This window comes from Camelina sativa, chromosome 15, assembly GCF_030686135.1.
Source record: "Camelina sativa cultivar CO46 ecotype springtype chromosome 15, ASM3068613v1".
In the NCBI taxonomy this organism is placed as follows: Eukaryota; Viridiplantae; Streptophyta; class Magnoliopsida; order Brassicales; family Brassicaceae; genus Camelina; species Camelina sativa.
Window position 1 is genome coordinate 8,950,214 of NC_141894.1, and position 17,104 is coordinate 8,967,317.

Here is a 17,104-nt window from a genome sequence, read left to right on the forward strand (position 1 = left end):
GTGGTTCTTTATTTGAGATGATGAACACTCTCTAGAGAAGATCGAAGTAGACTTATCATTTGGAAAGAGGCTTTTAATTTTTGATCAGTTTCAAAACCAACTATAATTCTATTTGGAGCAAAGGGCTTGAGAATGAAAGTAACAAAAAAGCTGGATGGATAAAGAAATCTAGTTACTTTCATCATCATTCTAATTAATAGAGACTTTGAAGATTTCTTTATTTTTCTCGTTAAAGAGTTGAAGTAGATTCGATCAGACGAAGCCACATCTTCAAATAGAATTATAGTTGGTTTCATCTTGTCACTTCGTATACATATAATTATATATACTTTAATCACTGTATTAAAAGGAGACGATTTTGATTGCAATTACATTACTGATCTTTGGATTGGTCTTAGAAAGGTTCAATCTTCACGGTTCTGCCATCATTTAACTACTCTAATGTTGCGGTTCTGGTGCAAGATGTGATCGTTAATAAAAAAACCTCGGACAGCAGGGACACTAACAAATATCACTCTTCCTTTCTCAGTCTCGCTCGTCTAAATATTATTTTGGGCCACATTAAAAGCCCACTAGTTAAGATTCTTTAGCCGACGATCGTCCTTGGCGCACACACTTGAGCTAGGGTTTTTTTGTGTCTTTCAAAATTTGTAACCACCAGAAGCAGAGGAGACTTTCTTCATAAGCTTCTAAGTTTTAACCTAACTTACTTGTGTTACACCAATCTTTGCTGATGATGCTCTCCGATCTTCCAAGCGATTTGGTAGAGAAAGTGCTCGTTAGGCTTCCAGTAACATCGATGAGAGCAGTGCGATTCGTTTGCAAAAAGTGGAACACGTTAACCAAAGAAGAGAGTTTTACAAAGAAGCACGTTGCTCGAGCCAAAGCAGCAGCAGCAAGAGAGGTGGTTGTGGTGATGAATGATCGAGTTAATCTGATGAGCGTCAACCTCCATGGAATTCACAATAACGTTAACCCATCAATAAACCATCTAGGTAAACTCGTTAGCCTAACCGATTTAGATGAAGTCGATATGTCTGAAGTGTTTCACTGCGATGGTTTATTGTTATGCATCACAAGAGACCGCACTAGGTTCGTTGTTTGGAATCCGTATTGCGGCCAAACCCGGTATTTCAACCGAAAGCACGTGATGGACAAGTATGCTATTGGATACGAGACGAGAGAATCGAGCGGCCGCAGCTATAAAGTTTTAAGATTTGATGGATGTACTCGGGAATACGTTTGTTATGAACTTGACTATATCAACTCTGAAACACGGATGGAGATTATCCCTACGCCTATCACTAGGGACTGGTATATACCTTTTCAACATTGTGGCGTGTCTCTCAAAGGAAATATTTATTGGTATGCTGGGCGAAAGTTTAATGAAGAAAGAGGAGTATTCTTCTTACTCTGTTTTGATTTTACAAGAAAGAGATTTGTACCGCATCTAAGTCTACCGTTTCTCTCTTATACGGGAGATACTCTAAGTCTATCTAGTGTTAGAGATGAGCAACTTGCAGTGTTATTTCAGAATGAAGATACATCATATATGGAGATATGGATTACGACAGAGATTGAGCCCGAAACAGTGTCGTGGAGCAAGCTGTTCTTTGCGGTGGAAGTTTTAAAGATTTCGGATAGCTGTGGGAGTTTCTTTGTAGACGAGGAGAAGAAAGTTGTCGTTGTTTTTGATGAGTACAGAGAAATGGGAGAACGCTACATAGCTGCTTATATCATTGTAGAGGATGGAATTATCACAAAAATAGATTTAGGAAGAGCTGTAAGCAGTTCTTATCATCCACAAATGTGCTCTTGTGTTCCAAATCTAGCGCAAATCAAATGACCACAACTGTAAAAAATGTTACGAAATCTCCCAAAAAAATGTTTAGCTGCTTTTTTCCAGAGACTGGTTTTTAGGGGAAATTATTTTTCTAACTTAATTAAAATGATTTATTTTTAACGACTTGTAGAAGTGATTTCTAAATCCGTATGGACAGTGTCAGCTCAAGGTTTTCATGGGTCCCTAGGAAATTTTTTTTGTTTGTTTAAATAAAGACCAAATTATTTTTTAACCTCTGTTATATGTTAAAAAAATATGAATTTCATTTTGATAATATAAACATTTGATAAGATTATAAAAATTTATTTTCGTTCTAAGTTGGAGTCAGTTGAAATAATTATGGAAGATAAAGAGTCTTTTTGGTTATTGACTAGTAAAAATAAATTGTTAAAACATATTTTAATGAACTATTTTTGTGTTACAAATTTTGTTTTTGTCTCTTTTATCTTATATTATTAGGATTTACCCCGTGGTACACCACGGGTCCATTTCTTTTAATTTTTTTGTTTGTTTTATAAATCAATAACCCCGTGCATTCTGAAGAAATTAACAGATAATTATTTATAACAAATATATCAAAATTTAAGTTATATTTATGTGTTAGATTTGTTTAGTGTAAGATTATATAATTATATTTGAATATTAATTATAGGATTTAACACACAGTTTACCGCAAAATAATTTGTTCTCTACATTATCATAAACAAGGTTATGTTCAGGCTCTAGTTTATTGAAACAGGTTGTTGTAAGCTTTAAGTGGTTCTTAACGAGCTGATGAGATTGACTGCAAGGTTGAATCAAAAGGGTATCAGGTTATGAAGCAAAGAAGATTCAGTTTCTGCAATATTTGATTCAAGTGATTCAGAGGGTTTTGATCTTAGTAAATCCTAGAAGCTAGCTAGGGAATCATGTTTTTGCAGAGAAATAACTGGTACATCAATCACTGTAACATGCTTATGGTCTGAACATAGTTACGGAGAAGCCATGGTTTTAGGCAAACATTTTTTTAATTTCTTAATCCTTACTCCTAAGTCCTAATAAACTTTTAAAGAAAAATATATCTATATATATATATATATATATATACTAGATGAGGATCCGCTCGATGTGCAGGTTTAAAGTTTTAGAAATTAAATTAAATTTAACAAAAATATATTACAATTTGTTGTACGTTATTTATTAATTTTATTTTTATTATAATACACTATTTATATCTATTTACAAATCTTTTATGTATGTTACCAATAAAAGTGTATTTTTTACACTTAAATATACTCTATGTTACAAATATATCATTTATCACCACCTAGAAAATGTCTATATGAACACATTAAACCAACTATTTTACTTTCACTTCTGCATAGTTTTTTAATTACGGAAATTATTAGCTCAAAAAAATATTTTGAATAAAAAATATATTACATCATATACTAATCAATGATGTATAATCACAATAATGTATGACCACCATGCCCTTATCCCTTATGGAGAGAACCTTGCCTTCAACCTCCTCCACCATTGAGAAAACCTTGGCTGCACCTTCCTCCCTTAGAGAGATAACCTTGCATCCAACCTCCTCCACGTTCATCCCTTGGAGAGATAACCTTGTGCCCAACCTTCTCCACCATGGCGAAAACCTTGACTCCACCTTCCTCCCTTAGGGAGATAACCTTGCATCCAACCTCCTCTACCTTCCTCCCTTGGGAAGATAACCTTGTGTCCAAGCTTCTCCACCATAGAAAGAACATCGGCTTTGTCCTCCTCCTGTTTGGAGAGACCATGTTCACGTCTTTTTGCTATCTCAAAATGGCTTGCTCTGAGCCTCCGACAACCAATGAAAGTAAAAAACTTTTTTTCTAACGTCACAAAATCTTTTGATAATAACTAATGTTAAATTTCTCAAAGTATTTGTGGAAGTGTCTTTGTCACACCATGATGTAGCCTCTGTCTCTGTAACGCCTCAACCGCCACCTTAATGAGCCCATGTCCACTCTCAGTCTATGGGCCCATATTCCTAAGTGGGCTCTACATCTATTCCCGGCCCGTGGTCCCATCCATATTCGATGGCCGGTTTGTTATGTCTGGGAGACTTTAAAAACTTGTTTACCGACCCTACAAATCAACAAATAATTTTTTTCTGTGTTTTGTCCTCACTCGCACAGTTCTGACAATCACTTCCAGGAAGGTCACCCTTCATGAAATTTTCTGAGGACCCTTGACTGAAAAATAGTGCATTTTCGTGTCATATGTGGCCAAATCAATTCTTTTAAAGCTTTCTGCAAATCAGGGTGTCACAGTCTTTGAGCTCCTATTGATCTATCAACAATAATATATGTTTTTCTAATATATTTATCTATGTTTGTTGTAAGCTTGTGTTTGATTAGCCTATTTTATCCATCTATTAGGTTGATAAGCTTCTACTCGTCATCTTTTTTTTGGGATTGAATGAATAATGGTAACAATTATGTTCGCAAAAAAAAAGGATTTATGACCAACCAATCGAGCTTGAGAAATTAGAAGAAAATTAATTTGACATAATTAAAAAACAATAGAAAATTATAAGCACGGTAATATATGAATCCCAAATAATTCAAAGGTGAAAATATAAACTAAATAAAACAATCTAATAATACTACAAGAAATTTTAAAATAAAGTATTAGGAAAAAAGATGCATATATTAATCTTTTTTTCGGGTCAACATATTAATCTTATCTATTCCCAACTAAAAAAGGAGAAAGTAGGAGAAAATTTTGGTTTAAAAAAAAAAAAAAAATTTACCTTCCCATTAAAGAAAATTGCCCAATTAAACAAAGTTGAAATAAGTGTTTTTTTAAATAAATTATTTAAATATGATATGATCTATGTTTATATAGAAGTGAGTATTTACAAAATTTAGAATTGATAATTAACTGTATATTTTGTTTAATCCCTTTTTTATTTTTTTGTAGAATTAATAACTTAAAATTAAAAATAAGTAAATACTATTATAATTTCGAATTTTATGAAATATATATATATATATATAATCTTTTATAATTATTTTAAAGAACTTTGTATTTTTTTATAAATTCTGTAATTTTTGTTCATTATCTTTTTCACATTATTAATATTTTTAAAACATAATATTTTATTTTTGTTGTAATCAAATTTCTCATATTAAATATTAACTTTTACACATGTCAAAATCTTGTTAATAACTAACTTTCAAAACCCAACTTTATATAATAAGATTACTCAATTTAATATACCTAATATTCTAATATTGATAATGTTAGCAAAATAATGAAATGATAGATTATCTGTGTAAACACCAAATTAATGATAATTAAATTTATATTCATATTGATCCAAATCATTCGCACAATATAATTTCATTGCGTGTTATTTTAACTTTTAATTATAAATATTTATTATATATTAAAATAACTGAAATATAAAATAATATATATCTGGAAATACTTGTTTGGTTACAAAAATCCTAATATAATTTTTAAAATATATATCTGTTTATAAAAATTCAAATCACATCATATGTTGAAAAAAAATCTAAAATTTTATTAACTTTTTGTATTAAATAGTAATTCAAATAATTAAATATAAGATTAAATAAAAGTGAAAGGAGAATTCTATTTTAATATAACATATTGCTTTAAATTAGGTGGATAGATTTTAGGAAATTAATATTATCAAATAAAGAAATGATTGTGTTTGGTTGTAATGATTGTAGAAAATTTAGTTGGGACTTGTTTGGATACAAAGATAAGAGAGGATGGCACAAAAATGTACTTCAAGATAGATTTTTTTGTGCCCCTTTATCTTGCATTATTTCTTTTTTTGTGCCTCTTGATATGCTCAAATTTAACCCTGAGCTACTCTCTCAAATTAAGAGATCACTGTAATAGTTAGGGGTCGAATTCCACAAGAACTCAAGTCTACACAATAAATTATAGAGTTTTATAATTATGCTAAACAGATTAAATTGAATTAAAATAAACAATGCAAAATATTAAATAAAAGTTGTTGTAAATTCAGAAAATCAAAAAGCTAGGCCTAGGGAATTTCTCAGGAAGTTATGAATTATTAAATCAGGGAATAAATAGGATTCAAACAATTAAGAACAGATCTAGAACTTTAAACACGTTTGTAAATCAAATCAGTTCTCACTGCAAATAATATCTAAATTTAAAACCAGAAAATCCAAATCTCTTTGTAAAATTCTAGGTTAAAAAGCAGCAATAAAATCAAGTTTAGATTGTTCACAAAATTATTAAATCAAATCTCTTTGCATAAAGTAATTTTGCTCATCAATGGTTTTATCAGGAAAATCAATTATATTCTCATATCAATTTATTTTCCTAAAGTGTTAATTCTAGGTGATCAATCAAGAATTAATATGAAGAACAACCTAAGATGAATATCTAGATAGATAATGAATCCTAAATAATCAGATCTACTAATTCATAAAATCCCTGTGAAAAACCCTAAACCTAACAAGCAAACTACTGAGACATAATCAATGAAGAACAAAACATCTTTCTGAATAATAAGCAATTGAAATTAAAAGAGTAAAAGGGAGTTCAAGAAATTCTTCTCTACAAAGCACATCTCTCTCTCCAAAGCTCTCAAAATCTCACAGGGTTGCAGAAAAATAAAACTTGCTAGAATAAAACTTAATTGTTTGCAAAACCTAAAAATACTATTTATATGTCCTAAAACACGTCAGGGACTTGAGTTGCAATTATGGAAAACTTTGGGGCAGATTTGTAAAACTTCCAAATTTGTGATTCTTCATCGGCCGAAGAGGGTGTCGATCGATGCTCCTAAGTGGTGTCGATTGATTCCATTGCTTTGATCCGATTCCAACTTCTCTTCCTTGATGAATTGCTCCAAAATATCTCTAATTGCTCCATTTTGTTCCTTTCATGCCAAAATCCTAGAAAACCTTTAAAGACTCAAAAAAATCCTAGAAAACAAATCAAAAAACTCTAAAAGACTCCTTATATCATGGTTAAAAACCACGAAAACCATGATATATCACCTCTTTATCTTGCATTATTTTTATTTTTTGTGTCCTTTTATCTTACATTATTTGTCTCCTTAATCTATGAACATGGGGCGGTCGCACCGCTTGTCCCCTATCTAAGCCGGCACTGCGTATGGAATTGTAAATTCTAAAAATCAAAATACATGGATTTTGAAATAACATGTTTGATTTGAATCCTTCTATTTTACATTTTCAAATCCATTCAAATCCATTAAAAACATAACATGGATTTCGAAATCCAAAAACAAATCATTAAATGAATAACATGGGATTTTAACACGTATTTGTAAATCATAGAACCAATAACACATGATTTTGATAAGTATTTTCAAATCTATGATTAAATAATAAATGATTTTTGTTTGGCTTTCTAAATCCATTAGAACCAATAACCCTCTCTAAGTTTCAGTCGGAATGTTTTTAAATTGACGTTAGGACTGAAGTGCTTTCCTTCTTCAACATGTGGGGGCCTACTTTTTTTTTTGGTGTGAAACAGGGAGACAATGTCTCCCAAACTTTATTCAAAACAAAAAGAAAAAAATACTACAAACGCACATGACGAGGGTGCGTCGTCCCCATAGTATCCTCGACAAGAATTGAATAAACACAAGAAGGACAATCCTCAAGAGGATACAATCCCTGCGGTTGCTCAAAATCATAATTAGCCAACCCGTCTGCCAACCGATTCGCCTCTCTAAACACATGAGATATTCGGACTAACCAGTCCTTTTTAAGAAAGCCATAGCACAGATGTACTAGGAATGACATGGGATGAGTGTCACTGATCCCAGTCTTAAGAAACCCGACCACAACCTCCGAGTCCACTTCTAACTCCACCCGATGAGCCCTCCTCTCCCAAGCAAAGACCAGTCCATAATAGACCCCCCAGAGCTCCGCCAACGTTGCAGAGCACACCCCTATATTCAGCACACACCCCCGCAACCAGCACCCTTCACTATCACGTAGGACCCCCCGGCCGTAGCTAACCCTGGATTCCCACGCGATGCGCCGTCCGTGTTCAACTTAACCCAATCAGCAACTGGTGAAACCCAAGCAATGTGTCTCACCATCATCACCTGCGTAGATGTCCCCTGTCTTAATGCTTCGTGTGCCTGCAAAACTTCCTTGGCCTTATCCTTAATAAACCGCACTTAATCACGACATTTACCATTCTCTCCAAACACATTACCACATCTCCACTTCCAACCCCACCATACTGCCATCCCAAAAATTGTAGCCCAAGGTACTTCAAACCGCAAGACCATATCACCCAGATTTCCAAACAACCATTCGAACAGTGATTGGCTAAAAAACAACCCCCTCTTACTTGGAAAAACGATTCGACTCCAGAGTCCTGACATGGCCGGACAGTCTCTAAGGACATGGAGAATTGTTTCAACTCCACCTTTACAAACTTGACAAACCCCAGAGTCAATCAAATGGCGTCGATGACGTTCCGCATTTGTCATAATCACTTGGCTAGCTACCAACCATAAGAAGACACGAACCCGTTCTGGAAGGGTGGAACTCCAAATGTGACCAAAGAAGCTACCCATACTCGCTCTTGGTTCCAACTGTTTCGATAAGAAGCTGTAAGCAGAGCTCAACGTGAACCGACCATCCGATGTTGGACCCCATGCCACCCTATCTTTGGCCCCAGTAACTGAATCAACCACCACTGCTCCCAACCGTAGCCTATCCAACGGAGAAACAAATGGTATAATGCGAGATACGTCCCATCCCAAACCATCCACCCAGAGATCACAGACTCTCAACTCCAGCAGATCCACGGGAATATCCCTAATCCTCCCGTTAACCATCGATTCCTCACCGAGCCAATGGTCTGTCCAAAACTTCACTGACTGTCCATCACCCACAACCCACCTCAAACCAGGGAACACCACATCCCTCAACCCTGATCCTACACTCCTCCAGGTCGAAGACCACGTATTCTTAGGTCTAGTCCAAGTAATATCTGGATAATCACCCACCTTATACTTACAACGAAGCACACAAGCCCACAGACTCACTCTATCAGACATTATGCGCCATCCAATCTTAGCGATCAGAGCTTTATTCATCCTGTCAGAAGATTTAATACCCAAACCACCCTCATGTCGTGGTAAGCATATCTTCTTCCAGGCAACTAGATGTTGTTTCCTCTTCTCCACCGTACTCCCCCAGATAAAATCTCGTGACAACGCATCCAGTCTTGATAAAGTGGATTTAGGCAACAGAATAGTGCTCATCGAGTGCACTGGGACGGAAGACAGCACAGACTTTGTTAGAGTAATGCGTCGTGCTAAACTCAACACACGACCTTTCCACCCTGAAAGTTTTGAGGACACCCTCTCAACAACTGTCCCAAATGTGTGCTTATTAATCCTCTTACGCAAAATATGCATCCCAAGATACTTACCAAGATCCCATGCCCTCTTAATACCGCTTTCCTCACTAATCATCCTCCCCAGATCACGACTAACATTCTCCGAAAAGAAGATTTTGGACTTTTTCAGGCTCACTTTCTGACCAGAGGCAATACAGAAAGTCTCCAGGCTCACTTTCTGACCGAATGACCCTTATTTGGGCTACTGAAGCTTCTGCAAACAGGATAAGGTCGTCTGCGAAGCAAAGATGTGAAAGCTTTGGTCCTCCCCGCGAGAGACTAATCGGTTTCCATTTCTTCAGCTCAATGGACCGGTCTATCTAATGACATAAACGCTCAAGACACAGCACAAATAGGTACGGCGATAAGGGGTCTCCCTGCATTAGACCTCAGGAAGGTTTAAACGAAGCAGTCTTCTCCCCATTCCAAAGTATACTCATCGAAGGACCTGAAACACATTTCATGATCCAATCTATCCACTGTGCCGGGAACTTTGCTGCATGAATTGTGTCTTCAAGAAAATCCCATCGGATTCTATCATAAGCCTTCTCCAAATCCAACTTAAGCTCCTTTGCATTGAATGAACAGCTTCTTGGACAATAATAATATTGTCAGTACTTAATCTTCCCGGGATGAAGCTTGATTGAGCTGGTCCAATCAGAGAGGGCATCACACTCTTTAGTCGCATCACCATAACCTTGGTAATGGTCTTGAATAACACATTACACAAGCTTATAGGTCTGAACTGTGTTATAAGCTCCGGTTTCTGTACTTTAGCTATCAGAACCACCAAAGCATCATTCATGTGTTCCGGAAGCTCTCCAGATTCAAAGAAATTCAACACAAACCTGACCACTGAGTCTCCTACCACATCCCAACCATCCTGATAGAACACCGGTTGGAACCCATATGGTCCCGGTGCTTTATACTTCCCCATACTCCGCACAGAATGTTCCACCTCCACAGTGTAAACGGTTTATGAAACTGGAGAACCTCTGACTCTGAAAGGTGTACAAACCCATACGAAGGTAACTTCGCCACCTCTTGATCCACATCATCCATAGAGTATAAACGTTTATAATATGCTATTGCCAGGTCAATTGGTGGCAACTTGTCCTGTGGGAAGGTTGTTAAAGGGTGGGGACCAGGGTTCGAGGAACGCCTGGCGCACCAATAACCTACTGTGGATTTGGATGAATAGTTCCATTTGCCCAGTGAGGGGTTAGGATCGATGCCCTGCAGGGCCAGCTTCGGGCCTATGGGGGCAAGCTAGCAGTGGGCTAGTGGGGTCAATGGGACGGGTTGTCATAGAGATATGGGTGACAAGTAAGATTGATGATGACTCCACCAAAGCGGTGTCCTGGAACAAGGTTTTAGCATTCGATTTGAGCCCTCATCTTTGAATTACTTATTTGGTAACGTTTGCGCTTGACGAGGATAAGAAAGTCGTCGTGTGTTGTGATAGATGGATGGATGACTGCATCGACAAGATATTCATTCTCGGCGAGGATAATCAAGTCAGTGAATTTGGTTTTGGTCAGCTGGTTTGGCCAGTTATTCTTAATTACGTTCCAAGTTTGGTCCAAATCGAGCGACCTGCTGGAGGCAAAATAAACCGAGGTGACTGAACAACCCCAGCAAGATGTGTGGTTTTGTAGTGTTCCTTGCTTGCTTTTAAACACTAAGTTTTATGATCAAAACATGTCTAAAGAAATAAGAATAAAATTTCAAGCATTTCTATATTCAATGACAAAAAGTGTCTCAGCTTCCTGCTCCGAGTCCTTCTTTTTCACCTAAGTAACTACAAGTTGTACAACAACTAGAAGTCATCATTACCCATTCTCAAAAACACAACCCACCATCGATTTTAAATCACAGCTGAGCTTGCGTTTTTTGGGTGGGCATCCAAAGTTGAAACATATCAGAAGATGTTTACTCATTATCAGAAGATGTTTACTAAGGCTAAGAAGAGGCAAGAGCCACGGAGTGGTAAATTCGAAGGTGATGACGATGATGAAGAAGAAGAGAAACAGAGTAGCGCGGGTCTTGATGTTGATGTTTTAGCTGCGCTTGAACAAAAGCTCAATTGTTCCTTATGTACTAAAAAGCAGTGTTCAAGAAAGCGGTCTAGGCGGCCGCCTAGGCGCTAGGCGCTCATCAGACGCCTAGACGACCGCTTAGACCTCCTAAAATCACATAATATTATTTTAATATATATTTTTTATTTTTAACTACATATATTTTTAAATTTTATATTCATATATATAGTAATAAATGTTCATATATTATTAATCTAAATTAAATAAGTATATTTTGACTAATTTTAGTTTACGATTTATTATTATTTGTTTCTTCTAATATATATTTTTACATAATTTTATATATACTATCATATATACAATGTTTTGTATTGTAAACGCCTTAACCGCCTAAAAACGCCTAAATCCTAACTAGGCGTTAGGCGCTGGACCATCACCTGACATACCGTCTAGCGCTTTCTTGAACACTGCTAAAAAGGATCAGTCTTCTTTTCTTTTTTTTTTTTTCTTTTTTTTTGTTAACAAAAAAAGGATCGGTCTTCTTTTGAGCAGAAGTTTGAAAAGTCAAACGAAGCTTTGAGACTTGGCTGCAAATTGGGGTATCCTGTTCAGGTTGTCAGGTAAGCTGTTATTTGAGCCAAACTCCATTGTACGCAACATCTTTCTCAATTTTTCTTATATATAAAAATGTACCAGAAAAGGTGAAATGTAATGCTTTTCTTTACACTGAAATTGCTTTATTGATATATAATATCCTAGAGAGTTAAGCTATCTCTAAGATTTTCTGCAGTTGTCACTGAGTTACTGACATTAGCTGAAATTAAGTTGAACTTGTTTTTCTGTCACAGTAAGGAAATCAGCGTATACATCCAAAAGTTTTTTGTTAGCACTTGGTGTAAATTGCATAGCTTACTCCCTTGCTGGTGAATGAGATCTAGCGCAGATGATGCACTATGCACTGTGTTTATACCTTTAGACTGTGCCTTCCTAAACTATCTGAAGTTATCATTTCTAGAAAGTGGAATAAGTTTTTGCACTTGAGAGGTTCAAGCTAAAGATTCCCTAGAACTTTTAGTATCAGGGAGTCAATGTTTCCAAAAGGGTTAACGTAACTAAGAAAGTTAGCATTGATATGTGTATGGCAAATGGTGGTAGCATCAATGCATAATATTTAGCACAATGAGTATGGCAATGGTGGTAGCATCTGAACTGTCATGCAGAATTTAAATGCCAGATCTGTAGCCAAGTGATGGCTCTTTGCCTTGTGCTCATAACTTCTCTGTTAGGGGTAAAATTTGCTGAGATATATAACTCTAGAGAGAGAGGGAGAAGCGGGAGAAGCAGAGGTGGACGCATGATAAGCCTATATATAAACTACAAATTTGAGTTCAAAGGAGAGATGACGTGACAGTCTTGTTAGTAGTTCTTTGTTAATGGTGGTTCAACTTGTTACTCAACTAGTTTTTAGCTAAAAGATAAAGGCTGTAATCGAATGTAATTTAACCAATTAGCGGTGGTTCAATTTTTTTCTTTATTAACATTCCTCGTGGATCCAGAAATGAGAAATCCATGCAAACATAACAAAAAAATCAACTCTCTTTGTAAAGTTTTCACGATTCAACAATCAAATCAAAATATTCTGCCAGTCACTGGGACACGGATTTAAGATTGGAAAAAAATGAAATGCCATAATATCATATTTGAGTACCTTCTTCAGCTAAAATTTCTCAGAACGAGGCAGAGAATGTGACGCAAACCCCTGATCTCGCTTGATCGTGTTCTTGTTTCTTCAATATATGGCAGTGGTTGTTAAGCTGTCTCATAACAAAAACAAAACAAAACGATGGATAATTTTGGTGTTAATCACTGCACTTTCTCATTCGATAAAAATGCATAAAAGGGAGAGTAGTGATGAGAACCAAACCTCCATACGGAATACACTAGTTGGTAAGACGATTCCAGCACCAACTGAAGTTCTGAATGTCTCCAAGAACTTTGGAGCAGTGAAGTTCCTAAACTCATTCTCTGATAACTTATCCATGCATGTATAAGGTTTATAAAATAATTTCTCGGTATTTCTGTAACTAATTGATATGAACAATGGACATACACGTATATATATGTGCGAGAGCCTAATAGGAAAAGTAAAGATAACATCGCAGAAAAAAGAAATTTCATGTGCATCTAAAGGGAGAGTAATTGAAGGTTCGAAACAGAGTTGCTCATTAACAGAGTTGGCAAAAGACAGAGTAAAAGAGAAACACACAAACCTAAACTGGGAACAATAACCGAAATCTAAACCAATCTGGATTTGGACAAAGCTGGCTTAAAGAGTGGTTGGTTGACGTTCTCGAGTACATCCGGTTACTTTGACTTTCCAGATTCTTCAGATTGGCTTTATAAATAAGCCTATAATAACGAAATAGTTGTTAAACAAATATAATTTCATTCTGATGAAAGCTAACAAATTTGTATAAAAGTCAGAACATTACCTCTCTAGTGAGTTGTACTGCTTCTCCGACTCGCATTGTATCTTTTCTTTAAAGGTATCAAGAAATTCTAACTGATCCTAGTTATGCTGGCCAGTTTGTGCTATTGACAAATCCTCAGATCGGTAACACCGGTGTGAATCCAGGTGAGTGCAAATTCCAGTTAGAAGTTTTAAAACTTTTGCTGCACGCTGTTATGACTTCTCAGGTTGAGATATGTTATAATTTCCTTTCTCCCAGATGATGAAGAGTCAAGGCAATGTTTTTTTTGGCTGGTTTCGTGATAAGAAGTCTAAGCATCAGGTAAACATATCAAGTCTGATACCTCATTGCATACATCCAAATAATATTTTTGTCACAATCTTTGCAGTACCTCAAACTGGAGATGTACGAAAATACTTGGTGACTATCTAGCAGAGAGAAACATTATGGGAATCTGTAAGCTTTTTTGGTTCTAAATACTAATTTATGTGAATCTCCCTACGAATGGTTTGACAAAACAAATACTGAATGGGAATTTGAGACAATCTTCTCAGACCACAAGGAAATCCTACAGAGTGAGTTTTACTTTCTCTTCTCTAATTTCACCTTCTCATCGATTTCCTCACTCCTCACTACCTTCTAACTCTGTTTTGCATACTTCCACTTCAAAAAGGTTAATGCATATGATTTTGGGATCAAGCAAAACATCCTAAGACAGGTTGGCATCATATGGCTGTGAAGTCACGATTGTCCCATCCACGTGGCCAGCTTCTGAGGCGCTAAAAATGAATACAGATGGTGATAATATTCAGCAACGGTCCAGGAGATCCTTCTGCAGTGCCTTATGCAGTAAAAGAGGAATTTGTATGGGGCATCAGTTACTTGGACAAGCCCTTGGAGGTAAAACCTATAAGATGAAGTTCGGTCATCATGGAGGAAACCATCCAGTTCGTAACAACAGTACTGGCCATGTCGAGATCAGTGCTGATCAGGTATGGTCCAAATGTCCAATTACTATCTATAGTTTATTATTACCTATGGTCCAATTACTGGTCTAAATGCTATGTGAGCTTAAAAAATATTAATCAAAACTTAGTTTATACATGTAAACTCTCAGAACTTGTAGTTACATACTTGTCTCTCAAAATCAGCTTTTCACACTTATTAGTACAGTAAATGTTGCGTGTTTGCGTTAAGATTTGGGATTGATTTTGTTAGTACGGATTATTTATATGGCAGAACCATAAGTATGCAGTGGATCCAACTTCTCTTCCCGGACGAGTAGAAATGACTCACGTCAATCTAAACGACGGAAGTTGCGCAGGTCTCTCTTTCCGGCAATGAACGCCATGTCTCTTCAGTACCACCCTGAGGCTTCTCCTGGACCTCGAGACTGGGATAACGGTATTGAAACCCATTATTTTTCAGTACCCTTGTCTTTTTTTATTGTCTGGTTACAAATCATGCGAACTAATTTTCGTAATCTTTGCATGCATGCAGCATTTGGAGAGTTTGTGGAGCTTATGTAAAGGTTTAAGCTTGAAGGGAGCTTGAGACTTAAGCTATCCTAAACCTATTTGGAGTAAAATTCCTAGAGAGATTAGGACTTGGAATTGTTTTGGAGTTATCTAAACATACATTACCAAATAGGATTAGGATTAGTAGGTTTTGGTTTTATATAAATAGGGATGCAACTAAGGTGCATAACATATAAGTTTTACGAGAGAACAAAGATTGAGAGATTGAGAGATTTGTGACCTTAGTTTTGACCGATACTAAACCAGAAATTCCAACCATAAAAGCTTTTAATTTCCTTGTCAGCAAGAGCAAAAACACTAGCTAGACTTGGAGTTGAGACTGAGATCGATGGCGATACCGGAGCTTCTTAACGATTTAGTAGATGAGATACTCTGTCGCGTTCCGGCCACATCCCTGAAACGGTTACGAGCAACTTGCAAACGATGGAACCGTTTGTTCAAAGATGATAGGAGATTCGCAAGAGAGCACTTTGATAATGCCCCAAAGGAGATTCACTCTCTCATCTTGACAGAGAAGTGCCGGATTTGTCCGTTGAGCATAATCAATCTTCCCCCACATGGAGACGATGTTCCTCCTCTTCCATCTGTAGAGGTAAAAAGAGAACTTAGCCTACCACATCCGTGTCCCTTTAAAAATGCACGTCAGTTTGATATAACAGAAGTCTTTCACTGCGACGGCTTATTGATATGCGTCAAGGAAGGCACCCGCAGTTACGGATCTCAAATAGTGGTTTGGAACCCGTTTACTGGTCAAACCAGGTGGATCGAAGCCAACAATCGTTGGAAGAATACCAACACATTTGTTCTCGGGTACTACAAGAAGAAGAACAACAAGTCCTCCTGCAGTCAAAGAAGCTACAAAATTTTGTGCTATAATCCTGGTGGCGAAGATACCGAAATCTACGACCTTAACTCCTCTGATTCGTGGAGGAGGATTCCTGATGGTGATCTCACTCCACCAGGCTGGGACGGTATGATCTCTGGAGACATCGTGCCTTTGAAGGGAAATACTTACTTTATTGCTAAGGAGAAATCAAAACCGCAACTTGGCTGGTCATTGCTCAGATTTGATTTCTCTACTGAGAAATCATCTCTGTTTGTGCCTCTTCCCTATCAGTGTCCATTGTATAAAATTTTGAGTCTTTCTGTTGTTAGAGACGAGAAACTTTCCGTGTTTTTACAGCCCGATTCTACATGCAAGGCTGAGATATGGGTGACAAGTAAGATTGGTAATGACTCCACCAAAGCGGTGTCCTGGAACAAGGTCTTAGCATTCGATTTGAGCCCTCATCTTCAAATTACTGATCTAGTAAATTTTGTGCTTGACGAGGATAAGAAACTCGCCGTGTGTTGTGATAGATGGATAGAAGACTGCTACATCCACTGCATCGATAAGATATTCATTCTCGGGGAGAACAATCAAGTCAGTCAATCTGGTTGTGATCCGCTTGTTACACATCAGACAGGACCTTGGCCAGCTCCTCTTTATTACGTTCCAAGTTTGGTCCAAATCGAGCTACCTGCTGGAGGCAAAAGAAAACCAATTGACTAAACAACCCCAGCCAGATGTGTGGTTTTGTATTGTTCCTTGCTTGCTTTAAAACACTACTACGTTTTATGATCAAAACGTATGTCTATTGAAAGAATAAGTGTCTTATGTCTAAAATTTCAAGCATTTTTATAATTCAACTAGGTTCGAACCCGCGGTACACCGCGGGTCAAATGTTTTAAAATTTTGAACTTTTGAACTTTTATATTTATTACAAAGAAAATTTGTTTTGT

The 17,104-nt window shown here is 36.6% G+C and overlaps 3 pseudogenes; all 3 read left to right on the forward strand.

Moving 5' to 3' along the window:
• The first annotated feature begins 733 nt into the window (after window positions 1-733).
• On the forward strand, window positions 734-1,846 carry LOC147926424 (putative F-box protein At3g17620 pseudogene; annotated as a pseudogene).
• Window positions 1,847-10,743: 8,897 nt separating this feature from the next.
• LOC147926425 (carbamoyl phosphate synthase small chain, chloroplastic-like) lies at window positions 10,744-15,313 on the forward strand (annotated as a pseudogene).
• Window positions 15,314-15,613: 300 nt separating this feature from the next.
• On the forward strand, window positions 15,614-16,963 carry LOC104748293 (F-box protein ETP1 pseudogene; annotated as a pseudogene).
• Window positions 16,964-17,104: the final 141 nt, after the last annotated feature.